General features: G+C 44.5%; 1 long non-coding RNA gene across 1 annotated transcript in view; it reads left to right on the top strand.

Moving 5' to 3' along the window:
- The first annotated feature begins 10,638 nt into the window (after positions 1-10,638).
- LOC144307912 (uncharacterized) overlaps positions 10,639-21,881 on the top strand; it is a 127,620-nt gene continuing 116,377 nt past the window's right edge. Inside the window, exon 1 of the long non-coding RNA XR_013374576.1 lies at positions 10,639-10,745. This is a non-coding gene — a long non-coding RNA (uncharacterized LOC144307912). The remainder of the gene's footprint in view (positions 10,746-21,881) is intronic.

Here is a 21,881-nt window from a genome sequence, read left to right as displayed (position 1 = left end):
AACATTATTATTATTTTTATTTCCTATGATTACACGACTCTCGGTGTTTACAAACATCTTCTGGATTGAGTCGTTGTTATAAAAATTAGTTGTTCCCAACTGATTAAAATAACATAAATATACTACAAATTTTGATAATCATTAAACATAAAATGTAAATTTTTATCAAAAATACATTTCCTAATACAGCAAATGGGGATCTTCACAATAATATTTCATATATTTATGGGTGAGTTTCTTTTATTGCCAAAATGAAATAGGGCTTAGTAGGAGTTTATTCTTATTTTTTCTAAAATAATGTCAGCCATAAATAAGATGAAAGGAAGGGGTTTGTTACAGTAATTTTACTCAGTTGTTTGAACTCCTTCCAAGTTAGATACCGAAAAATCACATGGAAATCTATTTTCAAAAATAATCTTAACTGATCTATCAGCTGAGAACTCAATAATCTGATAATAGCTGGAACCACTTGACTTGCAAAGGTTTGGTGACCAAATCTTAAGAATCCTCTTTTTTTTTTTTTTAATGCCAACACCAGTTATATTGAATTGTACCTTTGGCATTTTGGTGCACAATGCACCAGAGTCCTACTCAGGAAGGGAGAGGTACCCCTTCCTTCTATAAAGCAAGAGATTGACCACTGTGAAAATGAAGTCAAGAGCAGACATAACTTTCATCACAAGCCTGTTCCTGGGAAGATCACACTTGGAAAAATCGAGATCTGACATGGTGTCCATATCATGAAAAGTTCCCATGTGCTCCCAAGGTATGTACCAGTTTGAAGACCCTTGTACCTGCTACCTATAGTTGCCAGATTTAGCAAACGAAGGTACAGGACCCCCAGTTACATTTGCTTTCATATAAAGAACAAATACTTAAGTAGTGTAACTTTGTCCCTTAGACTAACTATGACATTGCCATATTCAGGGCAGACATACACTACCAAGTATTCATTGTTTATCTAAATTCAGAGTTAAGGGCAGTCTCCTATTTTCTTTGGTAACCTTAGTTACCATTCTAGTGCAAATTACTGTTACAGCTCTTGGGAGGTGATCCCTTGCTTGTAGACAATGAAACTTCTCAAAGGCAAGTTCAAGTCTTACTCTTCTTTGTACTTTTTGTTTCCTCCACATCTACCGAACTAGTAAATATCAACAAGTACTTGGTGAATGTTTGAATAAAGGAGTAGTTGGTATAAAATAGGTGGTCCGTACTTTATTGAATGGAAAAGGACAGAACTGGTTTCGGCCTTGAATGATGGGTTTCTGGATTACCCTTTCAATAACATTTGGTGCCTTCCACGTGAATAACTAATGGTTCCTGACCTTGCAACTTACCCAGCCTCCTGCTTCTACATCTTTGATTGACTAATTCTCATGCCCAGATACTCACTTCTTTAATCTTACATACTTAGCTAGGCATATCATCATTCTGCTCAGTTTTCATGCCCCTACATATGGAAGAACCTTCCAATGGCTTCCCAACCCACTCTGAATAAAATCCATATGCCTTATGATGATTTATGAGGCTATAAATGATTTAGCCCCCTCTGTCTCTCTGATCTGATCTCCTACTACTCTCCCGATCCTTAGATCTCTTCTAACCACACTGATTCTTACCTCAGGGTTTCGCATTTGTAGTTCTTTCTGCCTGCAGTGTTTTCCACAAGGTCTGTGCATGTTTTATTTACTTATCTCATTCAGGTCTTTACACAACTGCTGCTTCCTCTGGGAAACCTTTGGTGACCACCCTGACTGCAATAGTTCTCCTCCTCCATGCACCTTGAAGGCTGCCTTGGCTCTTCTGATTGTGACCAGACACTGGGGCTTTCTACTACAGATACTGGAGGGAAAAAAAGCCCTCAAATGCTTCCATGCCTGAGCTTGCCAGCCCAAACAGCAGGAGACTCATGGGCAAGGGTTCTCCCTCACTTCCATCTTTCAAACCTCATATGAGTGCATTGGACTAGTAACCTTAATCGTAGCCAAAAATCTTAGTTGTGAGGGAGTCTAGAAAATGTAGTTTTTAGCTTTCCAGTTGCTGATCTCAGCAAGATACAAAAGAGAGAGAGAGTGGAATGAATGTCATAGCCATCACATCTACCACAACTAGGTAGCCATTACATACAACGTTTGGAAGAATATATGTGAAAACATTTGGAAAAGAGTAAGAAAACATACTATTTTTTTTAAATCAATATGGTGTCTATGTATAAAGAAACTGGAAGGATACATACCAAAGTAATGGTATTTCTGAGTAGTGGCTATAATATGTTGATGTAATAAATTCTTGAATAGGATGGAGGTGGAGATGGGGTTCAAACATGTGATGAGATCAGGCTGAGGACAGAGGGCCATCTTCTAAGATAAGGCCAAATGTACAAAGACATGTTGTAGATGGGGAAGGAAACATTGAGGTGGTTCTTAATTGTTGGCTCATTTTTGCTGTGAAGTAGAGGCAAGGTCATCACTGGGAGTGAAGGTGTTACAGAATTTTTGTCCCTTTAGTGCCCTCAGTTCTTGGTCACACTGCTTTGAAGATTTGAAGAGGTGGACCACACGAAGAGTGGTGGGCAGCAAAGCAAAGTTTATTGAGCAAAAGTATAAAGCTCTCAGAGAGGGAGGGGGGCCCAAAAGGGTTGCCCGTGGAGTTTTTACCTTTAAGGGTTTTTTATGAGCTCTTCTGTGGAACTATCTTAAGAAATTGGGGGTAGGGGAGCTGCTGAGTCTTGCCAATCAGGGCTTTGGTCAATATCTGTCTACCTGATTAAGTTAACATCCACACACTAATGGTCTTTTTTTTTTTAAGATTTTATTTATTTATTTGATAGAGAAAGACACAGAGCACAAGAGCTGGGAGGGGGTGGAGAGGCAGAGGGAAAGAAAGAAGCAGACCCCGCTGAGCATGGAGCCCAATTCGGGGCTCCATCCCAGGACCCTGATATCATGACCTGAGCTGAAGGTAGACGCTTAACCAACTGAGCCACCCAGGCGCCCCTGGTCTTTTGTTTTTGTTGACATCTGGGGGCTTAGCTCTTAACTATCCCTTGCCTGTGATATTGACAAATGCTTTGTGGTTAATTGCCTTATTTTAGGTCGTTTTGCTGAAGTCATTTCTGCAAAGGCTGCAAAGCAGAATGTCAGTGTGGTCCTGTCTAAGCAGCAAAATGGGACGTCAGTGCTTTTTTATCTTAGCTGTCCTGACTCCATATTTTCTTGTTGGACACCCCGGCCCTGATGACCTATCTGCCCAACTAACTCCTAACAAAGGGAGAAGCTGTGAAGTTGGCGATGCTGGATTAATGGTGAAAGTTCTGGGGATCCCTGGGTGGCGCAGCGGTTTGGTGCCTGCCTTTGGCCCAGGGCGCGATCCTGGAGACCCGGGATCGAATCCCATGTCGGGCTCCCGGTGCATGGAGCCTGCTTCTCTCTCTGTCTGTGTCTCTGCCTCATTCTCTCTCTCTCTCTGTGACTATCACAAATAAATAAAAATTAAAAAAAAAAAAAAAAAGAAAGTTCCAGACTACAGATACGAGGAATGGCAGAGACAGCTGGTCGAGCTCAGACACAGTTGTTTCTAGTGGGTGATGAGGGCCCAGCTGATGTAAGAAACTGGTTTGTGCTGTGGAGGTCATTTCTCTAGTAGGATTCAACAGCCCCACAGGCTGGTTTGGGATGTTGCATTTTCAGCCTACCTGACATTTCTTGAGTAAGGTAAAGCTTCCTTTCAATAGTCATCGACTTTGACCACATCAGACTTGACTAAGCATCAATAAAGTTGTTTTTTTTTAAATTAGGGAAGCAGATATACTGGAAGCAATAAGAGTTTGGGTTCTCAAGTATGACTTCCTTAATTCCAAATCCAGGCTGCCTCACTTATGGGAGTCGTGTGCTTTCTCTATGCCTTAGCTTCCTCATCTCTATAGTAGAAGGCAATAATTGTATGCATTTCACAGAGTTGCTGTGAAATTTCAATGAAATCATACAAACTGTTAAGAACCATATCTGCCACATAGTAAGCCCTTAATATACCTTGTTAACCACTGCTATTACTATTATCTGTTAATATGGAAAACAAGAAGTGTGATTTAATTTATTACCTATTTCCATTTGCCCACTAGCCCTGACTTCAGGCCTGCTTGTTACACCGACATGGTTGAGAATTAAGGCCCTTTAATTAATCAAATATTCTGATTAAGAGATCATGGACATATATTGATTAGCAATTTCCAAAGCAGCGCTGCACAATAAAATATGCAAAACATGAATTTTTTTCATTGTGTGTAATCTGCATTACAAGGGTCTAAGTACCTGTTATACACTGGCTTCCCCAGGAAGCAGATTATGCGATGGAAATTAACATTCGGGAAGTTCATGAGGGAGAGCCCTTGGGATTAACAAAAGAAGGGGAAGGAAGCAGGAATGAACAGGGGAGGGAGTCGATCTGTAATGCAGCTTTAGTGAAACAGCCCATCTCCTGGGGGAGCTGTGAGCCTTGGATGGCCTTTCAGCGTTGTCTTGAATTGAAGTGAGGGGATCCAGCCTTTGTATTCTGTGCATTTACCAAATAGCTGATGCAGGTTACCCCTGGAAGGAAGCAGACCATGGGCGAGGTAGTTTACTTTAGCACAAGCAATCCTCGGAGAAGGATGACAGTGGAGGGCCACCGTCCAACAGCACCACCAACGGCCAGGGGAATAGCCTTTCCTTCCTTTGGCAGGCAGATCTGGAACCCCCTGATCAGCAGCCACATCAGAGACTCCACCACCTGAGCACCATCAATTGAATGTGTCAGTTACCGAAATATGGAAGATGTACTGTTTCATTAAAAGAGAACTTTGGTCAGTAAAAGGTCAGGTGAAAGAGATCCCATGGTGCTTTGACTTTCCAGGGAAACAGAATTCAAGTGGTCTAGGTATTGCCTGTGAAGTGATGTCATCCTTCTGCCGTGGAGGAGCTGGGAGGGAGAGAGGAGTTCTCTCTCTCTCTTTTTTCCTGTAAACCATCTCTCCCAGTCTTGCTTGGTCTGTCTCTTCTGTTCGGTGTTTTTTAATACTACACTTCCTTGTAACAGAAGAGCATGCAAGCCAGAGCCACAGGGGATTTGACCTTCTTGGGTTGTTTCTACAGATGCTGAGGATTAGCTGAAACAGGCACTCTTGAGAGGAAGGATTATGTGGAGGACATGGTACTTTGCCGGAGGAGGGAGGTCAGTGTTCCGGCAGAGATGATAGTCGCAGCAGCTGGTGTCGTATGGCAATGGTGGCCTGGGGACGGTGGGGTGAACACTGGGCACTGGGCCTCTGTTTGGGAATAATGAAGGAGTGGCCATATTTGTAGCAAAACTATAGTATTTCGCTGTGCCAACCACGTCCCCTGGGGGCTGGGAATTAAGTGTGGAGCTGGCCCTAGCTTACACCTTCCTTCACCTTCATATTAACTTGTTCTATCTGGGGCTTAAATTTTTCTAGGCTATTGAAAAGCATTTCTCTTGCCAGGGCAGCTTGTTAGTAAGGGCCCGAGGAGGAAGGCAAGACACAGTTATTGCTTCTACCACTATTTCAGTCCTGATGGTGGTGTAGGTGATTACTCCTGGAAAACATTTACTGTAAAGCAGAACGGAGAAAATCTCAGCAATCTTACCTGTAATGAACAGGAAATGATGGCCGTAAATAATGGTGCTCAAATGAAGGGTTCTAGCGTTGTTCCTCCCACTCCCCTCCCGCCCCCGCACCATAGCCCCATTAGGCATTTCTTACTTTCTTCTTTTGTACATTAGTATTGAGAATGGAGAACTGACTGGTAAAATGCATTCCCTTTTCACAGAGGGAAAAAATACTGGTTATGATGGAGTGGAGGATGTGGTAACACAGGGCGCCAAGTCTAGCTAGACAACAGGGATATGTTGAGTGTTGAGTGGCTAGGCAGCACCGGGCACAATGAGGATGCACAGGAAAGCAAGGGGGCTTGCAGTTTACATGCTCTCCCTGTAACCTTGACTTTGCTACTCCAGTGCACACAGGTCCCGCTTACCATTGTTGGCCTGTGTGCTTGGTCACCTGAGATCTTTCTCTGGCTGTCACAGCCTACTAGGCTGCATACAGGGCATTCCAGAAGTACTGGGAATGAATGGTCCTATGAGCAGCCCTCAGTCATGATTGACGGGAGTGGGTGTGTGAACAGCCTGCTTCCATCTCCCCCTACGCTAGCTTCTGTAGGTCCCCACTGCATGAAGCTTAGTGTGGGTTGCTTGATAATGGACCTTTTTATTGGCTGCCTTGTTTTTCTCTGGCTCACTTCCCCACTCCTGTGTGGGTGTTTCTAGGGATCACTTCCTAAAGCAACCACTTGTACTCTGGCCCTTATCTCAAGGTCTTCTGGGGGAACCTGCACTAAGACCCGGTCTGTTGGTGGGGAAAGCAGACAGACTGACCAGCACGAAGAGTACTACAAGAAGTCCAACTGGCTTCAAGTTACGATCCTTTGGCTTAATTTTCTGTGTGACATTCAGATTCCTCTGTCACGAAGAAGAGCAAGAGGTAAAGAAGCACTTATTCTGCTCTTCATGGTACAAGGAAGAGGTTTCACTGCTTTCTTGAAGAAAGGGGAATACGATTAGGAATCCAGCCATGAGCATGATGCTTCTGCCCTGCACGTTAAGAAGGCTGGGGATGCTGCAGGTGTGCATTGCCGAGTCTGGTGGGGGGGGGGGGGGACTACAGGACTCTGTTGGGCGGCAAGGAGAGGTGAAATGCAGGTCATAGTTTCAAGGCCTTTGTGGTAGGTTCAGTAACCTGAAGCACACGCCTGATAAGTTGATATGTCATGCTCTTTGTTAGCCTTTAAAATGAAAAGCAAAAGGATCCAAAGTAATAGGATCGGGGCTAAGGAAAAAAAAAAGAATCCTGGGGATACCCCGGGGGGCTCAGCGGTTTAGCACCTATCTTCGGCCCAGGGCGTGATCCTGGAGTCCTGGGATCGAGTTCCCACATCAGGATCCCTGCAGCAAGCCTGCTTCTCCCTCTGCCTATGTCTCTGCCTCTCTCTCTGTCTCTCTCATGAATAAACAAATAAAATATTAAAAATAAAAGAATCCTTTTCTGGGCAGTTACTGACCATTACAAAGGGGCTTCCTTGTGTTAATAGTGACAAGCCACCAGTCTCCAAATTATTTATTGCAGTCTAACAGCTGCAAGTCTATGAGTATGGATGTATTTCGTAAAACCTCTTAAGCCTTCTTTCAAATACTGATTTTATTAGCATCAGTGATCATGTCTGTTGAGTTGTTCAGCACAGAGTGAGCTACACTGTGTTTAGCCAAGGCTCAGAAAACGTGACTTAAGCAACGCGGAGGAGAAAGCCATTGTGTTTGGGGCAGCCTGGCTCACATCCCTGGCCCCTCGGTTAACCTGCGATTTCCCTAGTGTGGAAACGGGGCGCTGCAGCGCAGAAGTGAGAAGTGGGATGTGAACCCCCTTGGGCATCCCTGCTCAACCTCGCCACCCTCTTTGGCCGGGAGCAGCTCCTTCCCGGGGGAACCAGGAGAGAGGTGCTAGTAGCGTGGGGGGTAAACTGCGCTCGAATCTCGCTCTCCGGGCCCGCTGCAGGCCTGCGCAGCCTCCGAGGACCGGGGTCTCCTGTGCCCCCCCCCCCACCCCCGGCTGGGCCAGAGCGGAGTCCCAGGCTTCGACCCGGCAGGGAGAGGAGCCGGGAGGAAAAAGACGAGGCTCGAGCTCCTTCTTGAAGGCTGGCCAAGGCGCCGCAGATTGCCCGCGTCCTCCCCCCCGAGAGGATCTCCGCAGGCACGTCCCCTCTGATCCAAATAGAGGGGCGCGCGGAGGCGCACAGCTCGGAGCCGGCACCCACAGCCCCTTAGTGTCACTTTCAAGAAGAACCTTTCCTCTTCTGAGAAGCAGTAGAAAGTGGTTACTGTTTGCTCGCAGGGAGGATAATGGAGATCTTGATGCGACAGAGCCACGGATCCGGCGTCATGGGGAGCCCTGGCAAACAGAGGCTGCCGATTTCACAGCAAATGATTTGATTTCTGAAATTGTTCCTTAAAGAGCCCATCTTTTTTTTTTTTTTTTTTTTTTTTTTTAATGAGGATTCCACCTGCTGTACAGGGAGGGAGGAGTGAAAGAAGGTCGCCTGGAATTGAAAGCCTGGTGAGGGAAATTCGAGATGGCGAAGTATTCTTAAGGAAGCGTAGCTAACGCTGGGCACAGAGGTTGGCGCTGGAAGGGGGCCAGCCTGAGCCACAGGAGCCCCCTGTCCTCCTCGCCGACTCCAGTGGGCACAGCGAGCGGAGGGGAAGCTGCAGACGAGGGCAGTTGAGGAGGGTAAAAAGTGAATAGAAGGGAGCCTATTAATTCAGAGTCTTGAGGAATCATTTGTGCTTTGACACGGCAGCTGTTAAGGGAACCACAGGGGAAAGAAAGGATAGATTCCCAAGTCTCCTTGGAGAAGAGTTACCGACAAACAGCACAGACCTTTCTCTGTTGCTTCTTCATTAAGCTTTATTTGTTCCCCGCATAATTCTCCCTGGGCCTTGCTCCTCCACCGAGATCTGATGCGTTAAGCTACGCTGGTGTGTCATCCAGGGTTGTATGCTCCCTGCGTTTCTCTGCTCAGGTAGTATGTTTGTATTTAAAAGGGGGTCTAGGGACACCTGGGTGGCTCAGCGGTTGAGCGCCTGCCTTTGGCCCAGGGTGTGGTCCTGGAGTCCTGGGATCGAGTCCCACTTCGGGCTCCCTGCATGGAGCCTGCTCCTCCCTCTGCCTGTATCTCTGCCTGTCTCTCTCTCTCTCTCTCTCTCTCTCTGGGTGTCTCATGAATGAATAAATAAATAAAATCTTTTTAAAAAATAAACGGGGATCTAGACTGGAAGAAATAATTTATCACGGGGGACTGGTAAACTCAATTAGGCCAAAGCCAAGTTTTCTCACCCCTTTCTTGCCACAGAGCCATTGGTTGTGAGCTCAAGAAATACCATCTCTCTGAATTTCTATTGAACTATTCATCACATTCCTTGAATGTGTGGAATGCAAAAAAGGAAATATCATTATAGAAAAATGTGAAGAAATAACAAAAGCAGGTTCCAAGACCGAATGGCAGAGAGCTTACCAACGCCCTCACCCCAATCAGCCCCATGTTTGGCTGCGGGCATCCTCGGAAGCTGCAGGTTTTACTATTGTGTGGGATCTGAATTGAACCGCATCAGAAAGCTCCACCTCCAAGGGACTCAGGCCGAGTTGGCCTCTTGCCAGAATTTTCCAGGCTACAATGGCTTGTCCTGGAGCCTCTCTATGCCTGTGGCTCTTTGACAGGTAACCACCCAACTCATAATTTACACCCTGGGGTACTAGCTGAGGTATAAACCCCACCAAATTCCAGTCTGTAATGCACAGATTTATTTCAATGCACTCTAAGGTAGACCAGCCCTGTCCAAACTTTCTGTGATGGTGGAAATGTTCTGTGTCTGTACCGACCAAAACATAGCCATTAGCCACATGTTATTGGAGCACTTGAAATGTGACTAGTTTGATCAGGGAAATGGATTTTACATTTAATCTAATTTTCATTAATTTACATTTTAACAGCCACATGTGGCCAGTGGCTGCCGTGTTAGACACAGGACAGAAGCAAACCTTGGAAAATGATAGCAATGCTTATCTTTAATGTCAGAGAGAAGTACCATGGAGTCACCCATTTAAATGGCCTTTTTTTCTGGGTGGCCATGTCTGTCCCTGACTTTGAGTGGGTGTCATGCTACTGTGTCTTTGGGGAACATGTAAATTTGGTGTTAAGGGTAGAGTTCCCATGTCCTTTTCTACAGCCTCCAGATCAGACTAACGCATAGGGCTGTTTTCTCCTCCAGACAATAGGCATTGCCTCTTAAAGCTGGATCTGTTCTTTCAGTAAGAGTGAGAAGCTGGAGTCTTTCCAAGGCATAAAAGCTTTCCTTGAAGACAAGACATTTTGCCTAGGAATGACAGCATTAGTGGTTTGAATACGTTAAAGGCCAGATCACTCTATGCCCACTCCAGGTGGATCATATATATACATATTTTTAATTCCTTGCCCTTGGTCAGCCAACATAAGGGAATTGGGACTGAAATCCCACGTGAGCTTCCTTGGAATTTAAAGCCCACTTTGCTAAGACAGGATTAGGCAAGATAAAGGAAAAAGCAAGAAAATGAACACAAACACAATTAGACTAGACCAGCCCCCGAGTCAAGTCATGTGTAATTTCCAATACAAAAAGATTTAATTATGCCATCATGACCAAAATCACTTATTAAGTGCCCATTTATATGTGATGCTGGACCAGGAAGATATACAGAAAAAGTCAGCTTCAGTCTCAGCCCACTAGACAGACAATAATGAAACAGAAAGATACTCAGGATGGGAATTAAATACATTAATGAATATTTACATTCAGTGCAAATGTAGCCCCCACAGAGCAGGCTTGAAACTCCAAAGACCAAAGAACAAAGCTCTGGACTGTTCTCCCTTGGATGCAGAAAGTGGGGGAGGAGGAGAGAGAAGGCTGTATGGATCTCTTATTCTCTTTGCAGTGTGCATGAACAAGCTCTTTGTCCTTTGGGAAAGGTGTGGGGGGGGGGGGGCAGGGGGCGGGTTCAGGATTTTTGCAGCCTGGAAGCTGTTCTCTTCCTGCTCCAAACCAGAGAGACACAGTGAACCACCACCTCTCCCTGCAGCATGCACGGATATAGGTCACAGAAGGTGAGTGGATGAGAGAGAGAGAGAGAAAGAGAGAGAGACAGAGACAGAGATACAGAGAGAAAGAATGAGAACACCGGCAAGTGAGACAACAGAGGAACTCCTTTTGCTACACACCACCGGGAGTCCCTCTGGACTGAGGGTGAATCAGGGATTTTCTTGCCCAAGGTGGTGAAGGTGAGATGGGTAAACTAGACTTAAGGTCAGCCCTGGTAAGAAGCACAGAGCCAGGAATCCAGAAACCAGAAAGATGGGAAAATTAATATAAGGAGGAAAAAGAGGAGAAATTGGGGGCAATTTCTTAGAATAGTCCCAGTTGTTCAAAGCTTGTTTTTAGGCTGGCACATGCTGCGGTGGCTTGGCTAACTTTGAAAAGTTTGATGGGTCGGTGAGGTAATGACAACCAGTGGCTTTGTAGCTTATAGATGGGAAGTTCCAGCATTGCACGAACCTGTGCAATAGCCAATTGGAAACCTAGAGCTTTAGGATAATCCATATTCAAACCAAAGTGGCTTCCTTGAGAGATTAGGGAAAAAGTGTGAGGATTCTCTAAGTGCGATGACTCTGATACAAAGAAAGTGGCAGGAGAGGTGGAAAATGGGATGCAATGAATTGGCATTTTCAAACACCAAATGGCCTCTTGCACAGAAGAGCTAGCATATTAGTTGTAAGAATTCGGCTGGTCTGTTTGCAGTTCAGTCTCCACATCTGGTGTACAGTGAACCAGTGCCTTGCTCATATTATTACTGTTCTTAAATAGTTGATCTTATCCCTCATCTCACGTGATGCAAAACTCTTCTTTGAGCACGCTGCAGTAAAGTAAATCTCAGAGCATGCTCCAGCTACCTGTCATCCCAAATTCCTCTATCTGCCTGCCCTAAGCTTCTGCCTTATGGTAGAGAGATACTTCAGGCTGGTTATTATGATTACAGCTGTTATTTATTACTAACATTTATTGGCTTCTTACTATGTATGGGGACTGTATGTGTATTTGTTTTTAAAGATTTATTTATTTATTTGAGAGAGTGTGTGTGCAAGTGGGTAGGGGGAGAAGCAGAGGAAGAGGGAGAGAGAGAATTTCAAACAGACTCCCTGCTGAGCACAGAGCTCCATGCAGGCTCAATCCCAGGATCCTGAGATCATGACCTGAGCCAAAACCCAGTCAGACACTCCATTGACTGGGTCACCCAGGTGCTCCCATGTATTCTTTCATTTAATTTTTACAGTAACTTCAGAAGGGCAGTACTATTATCTACACTTAAAAAAGATTTTTTTAAAATTGTTTATTTGAGAGAGAAAGAGACTGAGTGGGTAGGGAGAGGGGCAGAGGGAGAGGCAAACTCCCCACTGAGCAAGGAGCCCGACCTGGGGCTCGATCCCAGGACCTTGGGATCATGACCTGAGCTGAAGGCAGATGCTTAACTGACTGAGCCACCCAAGCATCTCTCTTATCCACATTTTACAGGTATGGAAACTGAGGCTTAGAGGGAGTAATGGGTTGAACAGTGTCCTCCCACCCCCAAATCCATGTGCATCCAGGACTTCATAATAGGACTTCATTTGGAAATGGGGTCTTTGCAGATGTAATTAGTTAAGATGAGGTCTTATAAGAGTAGGGTGGGCCCCTAATCCAATGATGGCTGTCACCGTAAGGAGAGAGCACATGGTGATACAGAGAGAGGAACCCATGTGAAGACAGTGACAAGGATTGGAGTAATCAAGTAACCACCACCAGAATCCAGGAAAGAGACATGGGACTGATTTCTTCCTTAGAGCTTCCAGAAGGAATCCATCCTGCAGATGCCTTGCTTTAGGACTTCTGGGCTCCTGAATTATGAGAGAAGACACTTCTGTCATTTTAAGTCACCTGGTTAGTGGTAATTTCTTATGGCAGCCCTGGAAAATTAATACAGAGGTGGTAAGTCACTTGTCTAAGATCACACTGTTAATAAAGATCACATTGTTCAGGCCATGGCTTGAAACAAGGTCAGTCTGATTCCAGAGCCACAACATTGAACACATATGCTCTTTTTTTTTTCTCTATAGTACATTAAAACCCTTCCACAACCCAGAAATTGTCCCTTTTATGTCATACTAAGAAAGCAGTAAGTATTCTCCATGGCCCTGAGAACCTGGGTTTTGCTCTTGACCATTTCATACCCACTTTGTGTGAGTTATACCAGGTCCTCTGGTTAAAAACATAGGTGTAAGTACAGATGTACGTGTAAATACAGATGGAGAGAGATATAACGAAAATTCAGTGTAGAGAAGGTTTTCTGTCCTAGTTGCCAGGTACATGGTATAGTGGTCTCCATAGGTGACCAAAGTTTGATAAAGTTTGTTAATTAATTAGAAAAGAAAGAATGTATATCTTCTCTTGAGGGCCTTGTAATCTCATTCCAAAGATAAAGTAAACTGCGAATCCCAAGTCTGTGCATCTAGTTAAATAAAGTGAGGAAAGCTTAGAAATTAATTTTTTTTAATATGCAGCAGTGAACAGCATGGGCTCTTGAATGGTCCTGGGTTCACTCTCATCTCCACCCCTTCTTAGCTGTGTGTCTTTAGGCAAGTTGATTTATCTCTCTGAACCTCCTTGTCCTTATTTTCAAAATGATGCTCATAATAGCCACTGCATAGGGTTTCATTAGTATTAAATGAGTTTGAGTAGAAAACACTTGGCCCAGTACCTGGCTCATACAAAGAGATCAGGCATGGTGGTTCTCAGAGTTGTAGATGTAAATAAACTATGGCAGATGCCTTACTAGGATTTTAATGAGATTTTATATATATAATATATATACACAGAGGACTATATGAAGAAAACCCAAAGGTTCATTGAAAATAACTGAATCCAACTTTAGTAGCAATTAAAAAATATATATATATATGAACGTATATTTTAATTGCTACTAAAGTTGGATTCAGTTATTTTCAATGAACCTTTGGGTTTTCTTCATATAGTCCTCTGTTAGCAAATCCCTCTAGGTCATATTACATATAGAAAGCTCCAGATCTACCCCAAAGATACAGATGCAATGAAACGCCGGGACACCTGCACCCCGATGTTTATAGCAGCAATGTCCACAATAGCCAAACTGTGGAAGGAGCCTCGGTGTCCATCGAAAGATGAATGGATAAAGGAGCTGTGGTCTATGTATACAATGGAATATTCCTCAGCCATTAGAAACGACAAATACCCACCATTTGCTTCGATGTGGATGGAACTGGAGGGTATTATGCTGAGTGAAATATGTCAATCGGAGAAGGACAAACATTATATGGTCTCATTCATTTGGGGAATATAAAAAATAGTGAAAGGGAATAAAGGGGAAAGGAGAAAAAATAAGTGGAAAATATCAGAAAGGGAGACAGAACATGGAAGACTCCTAACTCTGGGAAATGAACTAGGGGTGGTAGAAGGGGAGGAGGGCGGGGGGTGGGGATCACTGGGTGGCGGGCACTGAGGTGGGCACTTGACGGGATGAGCACTGGGTGTTATTCTGTACGTTGGCAAATTAAACACCAATAAAAATTAAATTTATTAAAAAAAAAAAGGAAAGCTCCAGAATGGCAATTGCTGCTAAGTTCTTGGTGTACTGAGTGGGTGGAGGAGGTAAGCAATCCCCAGGATCCTTCCTCTCCCAGGAAGCTGGTTGCCTTCATTAACTACCTGGACACCCATGGATGATGTCCCAAACCTTGTGCTATCACAACGCCCGCACGTAGCAGATGCTGTTTCAACGTGTCTGTGCCTTTAACTGAATTCTTATTAATACCAATCTCTCCGAAAACTGTTGGTTGGAAATTGCTAGCAATTACATATCTAAAAATTTCTCAGTAGGGGAGAGTTGGGTAATATCATATAATTGGAAGGTACTAGTGATCTGGCTGTGACTGCTTTTGCAGAAGGCCTGGCATCTCATCCATTTCTGGGCCTTCTAGATGAAGCCAAGGGCTCAAGTTCTGATGCTCCGAATGCAAACCCCTTGGTCAGCCAGTTACTCAGATGCAGGCCTGGATAAATCTCCAGAGCTCTGTTTCCCTTCCTGCGAAATAACATTCTTCTTCCTCACCTCTCATTTCTCTTGCTGAGTGGGGAAAGTGATATCTTTATGACCCTTAGAGGCAATGCATGATTTAGAATGGCTAAGTAAAGAGAGCTATAAACAATGGTTGGGACGCAGAGCCCTCACCACCTCCTAATTTATTTTCTCTCCATCTGACTTCCGACGGGAAAGGAAAAGTTGCTGTTTATTTGCAAGAACAATATTTTTATGGCTCAGCTTTATCAAGCTAGGTTTTGAGTCTGTTTAACATAGATGTCTCAGAGTTAAATCTCAATGGCATTGAAATTTGCTCAGGTGGAAGTTTAAATGAAGTAAAAGTTGGGCAGGACAAATATTTTGGTCAAATCATCTCTATATGCCCTCTGTTGAGGTTTTGGCGCCAGATGGGCGGAATATACCTGGAGGAAGGTGGGTAGGCCCTCTCCCCCGGTCCTCAGACTCTGGTAAATGGGGCTGTGTTGATCCTACAATATCTTTATACCATGAGATGTTTCCTACTTCAGACTTGATCTCCTTCTTGCCAGTATCATGCATGTCTAGTCTACTGTCTTGGTTTGGATCATCCTCTACCACTCCCCAAAGCAGACCCTGAGATGGGGATTTGGGGGCAGGTTATTTGGGAGGGGACCCCAGGAAACAGCATGAGGGAGAGAGAAGAAGTGAGACAAAGAGGTTGGGGGGGGAATGCCAATAAACGAGGTGTAAGCAAACAGGTTACCTCTGTGGGCAGCTAGGCAAGTTCCCACGGGGGAGCTTCTAAGAGATCGTGGGAGGTGCCTCAGGATAGAGTGGCAAGAAATGGGGGTATTTATCTGCCAACTTCCATCTCTCTTTGGTTGATGGCTGCTCCTAGGGACCTTAGTTAATTTCTTGACACTTGGGGCCTGTCCTGCGGTTGGGCTGAGTAGTCTTTAAGCCGGAGAAAGCCGGCAGGCAGGGGGCCTGCTGCAGCAAAGGCCTTGGAGGTGTGCAGAGACACGCAGGAACTTGTCCCCTGAAGCAGCAGGTGACTTCCTGGCTGGGTCACCGGATTATGGCCGGGGAATCACGGAGGTTTTAACACCTCATAGTTTGCCTCCTGCATCTCTGCTCCATCCTCTCTCCAGCCCCACAACTCCAGGCCACTCACCCTGCCTTTTGAATCTCATTCGCGTCAGCTCAGCCCCACCCAGCAGCGCCCACTTGCTATTGTCCCATGCAGCCCCCAAATCGCATGCTCACCTTCCCTGCTTGGCTTCTGGAAGCCTCTTTCTTTCTTTCTTTCTTTCTTTCTTTCTTTCTTTCTTGATTTCTTGCTTTCTTGCTTTCTTCTTTCTTTCTATCTTTCTTCTTCCTTCCTTCCTTCCTTCCTTCCTTCCTTCCTTCCTTCCTTCCTTCTTTCCTTTCTTTCTTTCTTTTTTTTTTATCCTTGGAATAATTAAAGAATGGACAAGGCTGATAATGGATAGGGTCTGGGGAAGCGAGAAGTACTTGCTGTGCCTGTGGGTTAGAGTGGCCGGAGCTGCCCGGGTGGCTCAGCAGTTTAGCACCACCTTCGGCCCAGGGCATGATCCTGGAGACCCAGGATCGAGTCCCACATCGGGTTCCCTGCATGGAGCCTGCTTCTCCCTCTGCCTGTGTCTCTGCCTCTCTCTCTCTCTCTCTCTCTCTCTGTGTGTGTGTGTGTGTCTCGTGAATAAATAAATAAATAAAATCTTAAAAAAAAATAAAGAGTGGCCAGTGCTGAAACTAGGAGAGGAGATTGGGGCCAAATCATGAGGCTTTGGAAAACTTGCCAAGGACAAGGTGGCTCCATCACCTTACAGTGGTCAACTGAATATCAGGGGCAGGCCGACTCAACATTTTGGGAGAGACCAAGAAACTGCTGTGAGCTCTCCACGGGAAACCTTTCAGTTTCGAAGTTTCTCACTCACAGGACTCATGGGCTCTCTAGGACATAACACCGACAGCATTTAGATACTGTGCATTCAATGGGCATTTCAGTCGCTGCCTTTCCTTATTTGTTTTCATTGTTGAAATAACAAGCTTTGAAAATATCATTGATGTCAGAGACATATGCCTTGACCTTCACCACTGGTTCCTGGCAACCCACAGGGAAAGCAGACAGTACAGTGAGCAAGGGCTCAATCCAAAGCAGGATTGTGATTTATCCTTTCTGGAACACAGACTGAAATGGACGCCATGAAAGGTACGAGTAGGTATGATTACTGCTTGGTGAGTTGAACCACATGCATCTTCTTAGCAGTCGAGCAAAAAAAAAAAAGTCACCATCTACAACATTTTTTAAAAATATTTTATTTATTCATGAGAGACACAGAAAGAGAGGCAGAGACACAGGCAGAGGGAGAAGCAGGCTCCATGCAGGGAGCCCGACGTGGGACTCGATCCCCGAACTCCAGGATCACGCCCTGGGCCTAAGGCAGGCGCTTAACCACTGAGCCACCCAGGCGTCCCTCCATCTAGAACATTTAAGATAATAAGCCATGAGAAACAATAGTGTAATGAAATGCACTTTCTCCACTAATTCTCCAGGACTGCTTTTCTCTTCACTATGGTTGAGTAGGAGGAGAGTGGTTTTTAGGAGGCTGCTTTGTTCACTCTTTAGATGTTTACTGAGCACCTACTATGTACGAAAGATTACTCTAGACCTTGGGCAAACCGCAGCAGCTCAAGGCTAAGAATAAAAAGGGAAAGATGGCATTCAAGGAAAGGGGTGGGAGTAGACTCTCATTTCTCCCATCCTTTGTCTTGTGCTGGTTCTTTTCCTTCACTGATCTGAAAGGATAAACCAGTAATTGACAGCCTGTGACGTTCCTCCTAATACCCTTGTTATTTCTGTGGCAAAGAAGTGCTCAGAGCTTGTACTGAGTGTAGAGTGGTGGCAGCCTCCTTGCAGGTGACATTCCCCTAAGGCTTGGGTGGTGGTGGTGGTAGGGGGAGAGGACTGAGAAAATACCACTTTATTGCAGGAAGTGTTTGAATCGATTTTGGTGTGCCCACACCTACTTCGGGAGCACACCATTGTCTAGAGCACAGGCTTTCTGGGAAAAGTCAACTGCGGTGGATGCCATGACGCGCAGATCCTCCTTCTGGAACAAGCTTTTGCTCCCCCAGCCACCTGCAGGCAGCCTCCAGCTGGTAGTCTTTGCAAGACTGCCCCCACTGAAGAAAGCTGCCTGGCCCAAGATCTTACCCTCTTCTGGGGGAGCCAGCATCTGATGACTGACTGGTGTGCAGATAGGAAAGCACAACCCACTCGTCCTCATCTGAGACAATGCTGAAGGCCACCCTGACACCATGGATCCCTGTGGGGCTGACAGACTCTTGTATGAAAGGCCAGGGGACCGTGAAAAGCAAAAGAGGCACAGAGATTAGTGAGCAAAGTATTCTTTGCTCCTGTGTGCATTTGGAGAACACCTGTGTTACGCGCAAGTGGGTGGGAGGCTGCGGGTGTACATTGTTAATGTTTTCCCCTCTGCATTGGATGACAGTTGGCTGATAGAGCTGGAGGTAGGGATGGGCATGAATATAGGACTTTGCCAGAGTATTGTCTATAGCTGTTTGCAAGCAGAGACTCCAAAAACCCTATGGCTATGTGGATGCTGCGTGTGCCTTTCTGGCTGGTGTGTTTGTCAGTTTTGAGCATTGCACATGCATTCTGATGTCTTTGGCAGATGGCATTGGGAAATGCCTATCAAACCTCTGGCTTATTTGAGAAGACGAAGGGTTCCTCAGTGGAGTGAAGGAACGAAAGAAGGGAAAGAACTACCTCTAAAAATATCAAAGGGCAAGGGGACATAGGAGAAGTCTAATGCAATAATGCAGGCAGGCACCTGCTATGTTAATAGCTGCTTCAAAGCCAGTAGCAGAGAGTATATGAGGGAATCTGGGCAGAGAGGTTGAGCACGTGTGACAGGGAATGAGAACATGCTGCTGAAAAAGTAGAGAACACCTCTGATTTATTCATCTTTCCATCACTAATGCTTAGCACAGTGTCTGGTACATAGTTGGCGCCCATTACATGTTTATAGCAGGAATGAACAAACACACTGCTGTGATAGGTGAGTGTAAGCATATAAGCGCTGCAGGGGAGGAAAAGAACATATAGTCGGGATTGGTTTAGGAAGGCTTGCTGGGCTTTGAGATGGGCATAGGTGGGACTGAAATATTTGGCATGGTATAGAACAGTATCTTAGGTGGAAGAAACTGTAAGGGTCAAGGTAGAGAGGCCGGACTTTCAGGGTAGAAAAGGAGAGAGGTCTGTAGGAGGACACATTCTGGGCTGGTGACCAAACCAAGGAAAGAGAAGGGTCTAACGGTAAAGTAGGACCATTTAATGTGGGACCTTGAGGGCTTCATCTGGCTTTGATGTGATGATCAGTGAGGAACCATCCAGGGCTCTTGAAGAGAGGACACAAAGGGATATTTTACAAATGTAAGTATCTTTATCTTGCTTTACAGGATTTGTGTTTTCCCACCACCATCACTATCACCACCTTCAGCTAATATTTAATACTCAAATATGTATATAAAAAACAAGAGTCAAATGCCCCTTTACATTTGATGAGTTGAGCACATGCATGTGCTTCCTCTTCCTCCCAACATCAAGTGACAGAAGTGGAATAAAAATACAGAAACTCATGGCAATGAAGAGAATGAGAAAGAGAGAGCTGGGAGCAGGTGAGGTAGTGCAAAACATCTCTGGAAGGCAGAAAATATACAGAAGAGTTCGTCACACTAAGGAAGCAGGTGAAGGAGGCCAGAGAGCCCATAGCATGCATGGAAGGGCTACAGCAAAAAAGGTCACAGCCTGCCCTGCAGAACTACAGACATAACAAAGGGTGATCAGGGGGAGACATTGAGGACTTGTTGGTAGTCTGAATATGAAACAGAAAACTCCCCATCCATCTTGATTGTAGCACATGTATCATGTCTATCACTCAAGCAAAAAATAGGAGACTTCACCTCAAAACAAACCTAAGGTCCTGAGATAAAAATTTTTCTTCATTCTGGTATTTAACAGCCACACAGTCTGATGGCAGAGGTTACAGGTCAACAATATCCAGATATGCAGGGCTCCCCTCTTTTACTCCCTCCCCACCTCCAGCAAGCATTTAAGGAAAAACTCCAATGTGAAAAGAAATTTAGATAAACAAATAGAAAAAAAAAAGCAGTTGGAGAGGCGATAGAGAACTGGAGGAAGAGAAAAGAGTTTGAAATCCAGAAAGAGTAAAGTAAGTATTGTATTAGTGAAATAAGTATAGGATACTATGAAAAAGGGAATGTCTGAGAACAAGAAAGTATACTTAGAAATTGAAGATGTTATTGCTAAAATAAATTACATGGAAAAGAATTAGAAGAGGAGGTGAAGGAAAATCTTTCAAAAAGTCTAATTTAAAAGACAAAAAGATGGTATGTGTGTCAGGGTTCTACCAGAGAGAACAAACTTTATATATATATATATATATATATATATATATATATATATATATGAATTGATTTGTGTGAAGGTGCTTCGGAAGGTCATGAGGAAGGGCAGGCGGGAAATCTTTGATAGGAGCTGACCACAGGTAGAATTTCTTCTTCCTCAGGAAAATTCCAGTTCTGCTCTTAAGGCCTTTCAACTGATTATGCCAGGCCCACCCACATTGTGGAGGATCTGCCCCTTTACCTAAAGTCAACTGATTATAAATGTTAACCACACCAACAAAACACTTTCACAGCAGCACCCAAGTTAGCATTTGATTGAATAACTGAGTACTGTAGCTTAGCCAAGCTGGTACAAAAAATTGACCATCACAATGTAAGTGATAAAACACTGAATTATACTCCAGAAACCAATAGTGCACTTAATGTTAACTAAGTAAAATTTAAATAAAAAAAATTAAGTCCTCAAAAAAATTTGACCATCACAGATGGAAACCACAACAAGAGCAAAAAAAGAAGATCCATTCAGGAGGTCCAACATCTGACTGATTAGGAGTTTCAGAAAGAGACGATGGGGAAAATGAGAGGGGGAAGTTATCAAGCCAACAATGTGGAACCTGCAGATCAGGAGCATGAGTATCCACATAAAAATGCCTGCTATGTGTCCAGCGTAAGGAATATACAGACAACCAATCAAACAGAACCCTGATCTAAAGAAATCTCCAGGGATACATTTAAATTCTTAGAAATTTTCAGAGAGTAAAAAGAAATCACTCCCTACAGAAGACAAGAATAATATTGGTATCAAACTTTTCATTGTCGATACCATATGCCAAAGGATATGGTACATTGCCTTCTAAGGGATGAGAGAGAGAGTAATTTTCAACATGTGACCTTTCACTCAGTGAGGCCCAATCTATTCTCATATATGACAGTAAAATAAAGACACTTATAGAAATTTCAGAAAACTTGTCCTCCACACACCTCATCTTAGGATATTACTTGAGGCTGCATTATGGCAAAGCAAGGATGTAGATAAGCAAAAATATGGGATCCAGGAAATGGTGACATCCCAGGAAAATGGGGAAGGGAAATCCCAGAATGACATCTGTGCATTGCCCCCCTACCCCACCCCGCCCCACCCCACCACCTCCAGGGATGGGGGGCGCAATCCTGCAAGATGGTGCAGGAGGATGGAGAACTGAGGGAGGGAGATGTTCTTAAAACATACACACTTACATGTACACACACAACACTACACAATACAGCAAGACATCATGATTGGTTGGAGAGTTTAACCATTTGTCTGGGAGAGAGATGTCTCAAAGGGAATAGGGGAAGTCTATTATAAGTATAGTTTGGTTTTGTCTTAGAATTCGTATAATTTGGTTTCATCTTAAAAGCTCATACATGCCACCTGGGTGGCTCAGTTAAGTGTCCAACTCTTAATTCCAGCTCAGATCATAATCTCAGGATCATCATCCTTGGAGCACTGGGCTCCACACTCAGTGCAAAATCTGCTTGAGACTTTTCTCTCCCTCTCCATCTCCCCCTCCTCCTCGCTCGGGTGCTTTCTCTCTCTCTCCCTTTGTCTCCCTTTCAAATAAATAAATAAATAAATAAATAAATAAATAAATAAATAAAT

Source organism: Canis aureus, chromosome X (genome assembly GCF_053574225.1).
Source record: "Canis aureus isolate CA01 chromosome X, VMU_Caureus_v.1.0, whole genome shotgun sequence".
Classification (NCBI taxonomy): domain Eukaryota; kingdom Metazoa; phylum Chordata; class Mammalia; order Carnivora; family Canidae; genus Canis; species Canis aureus.
The sequence above is the reverse complement of the archived record's forward strand: the minus strand, read 5'-3'. Positions and strand labels throughout refer to the sequence as shown.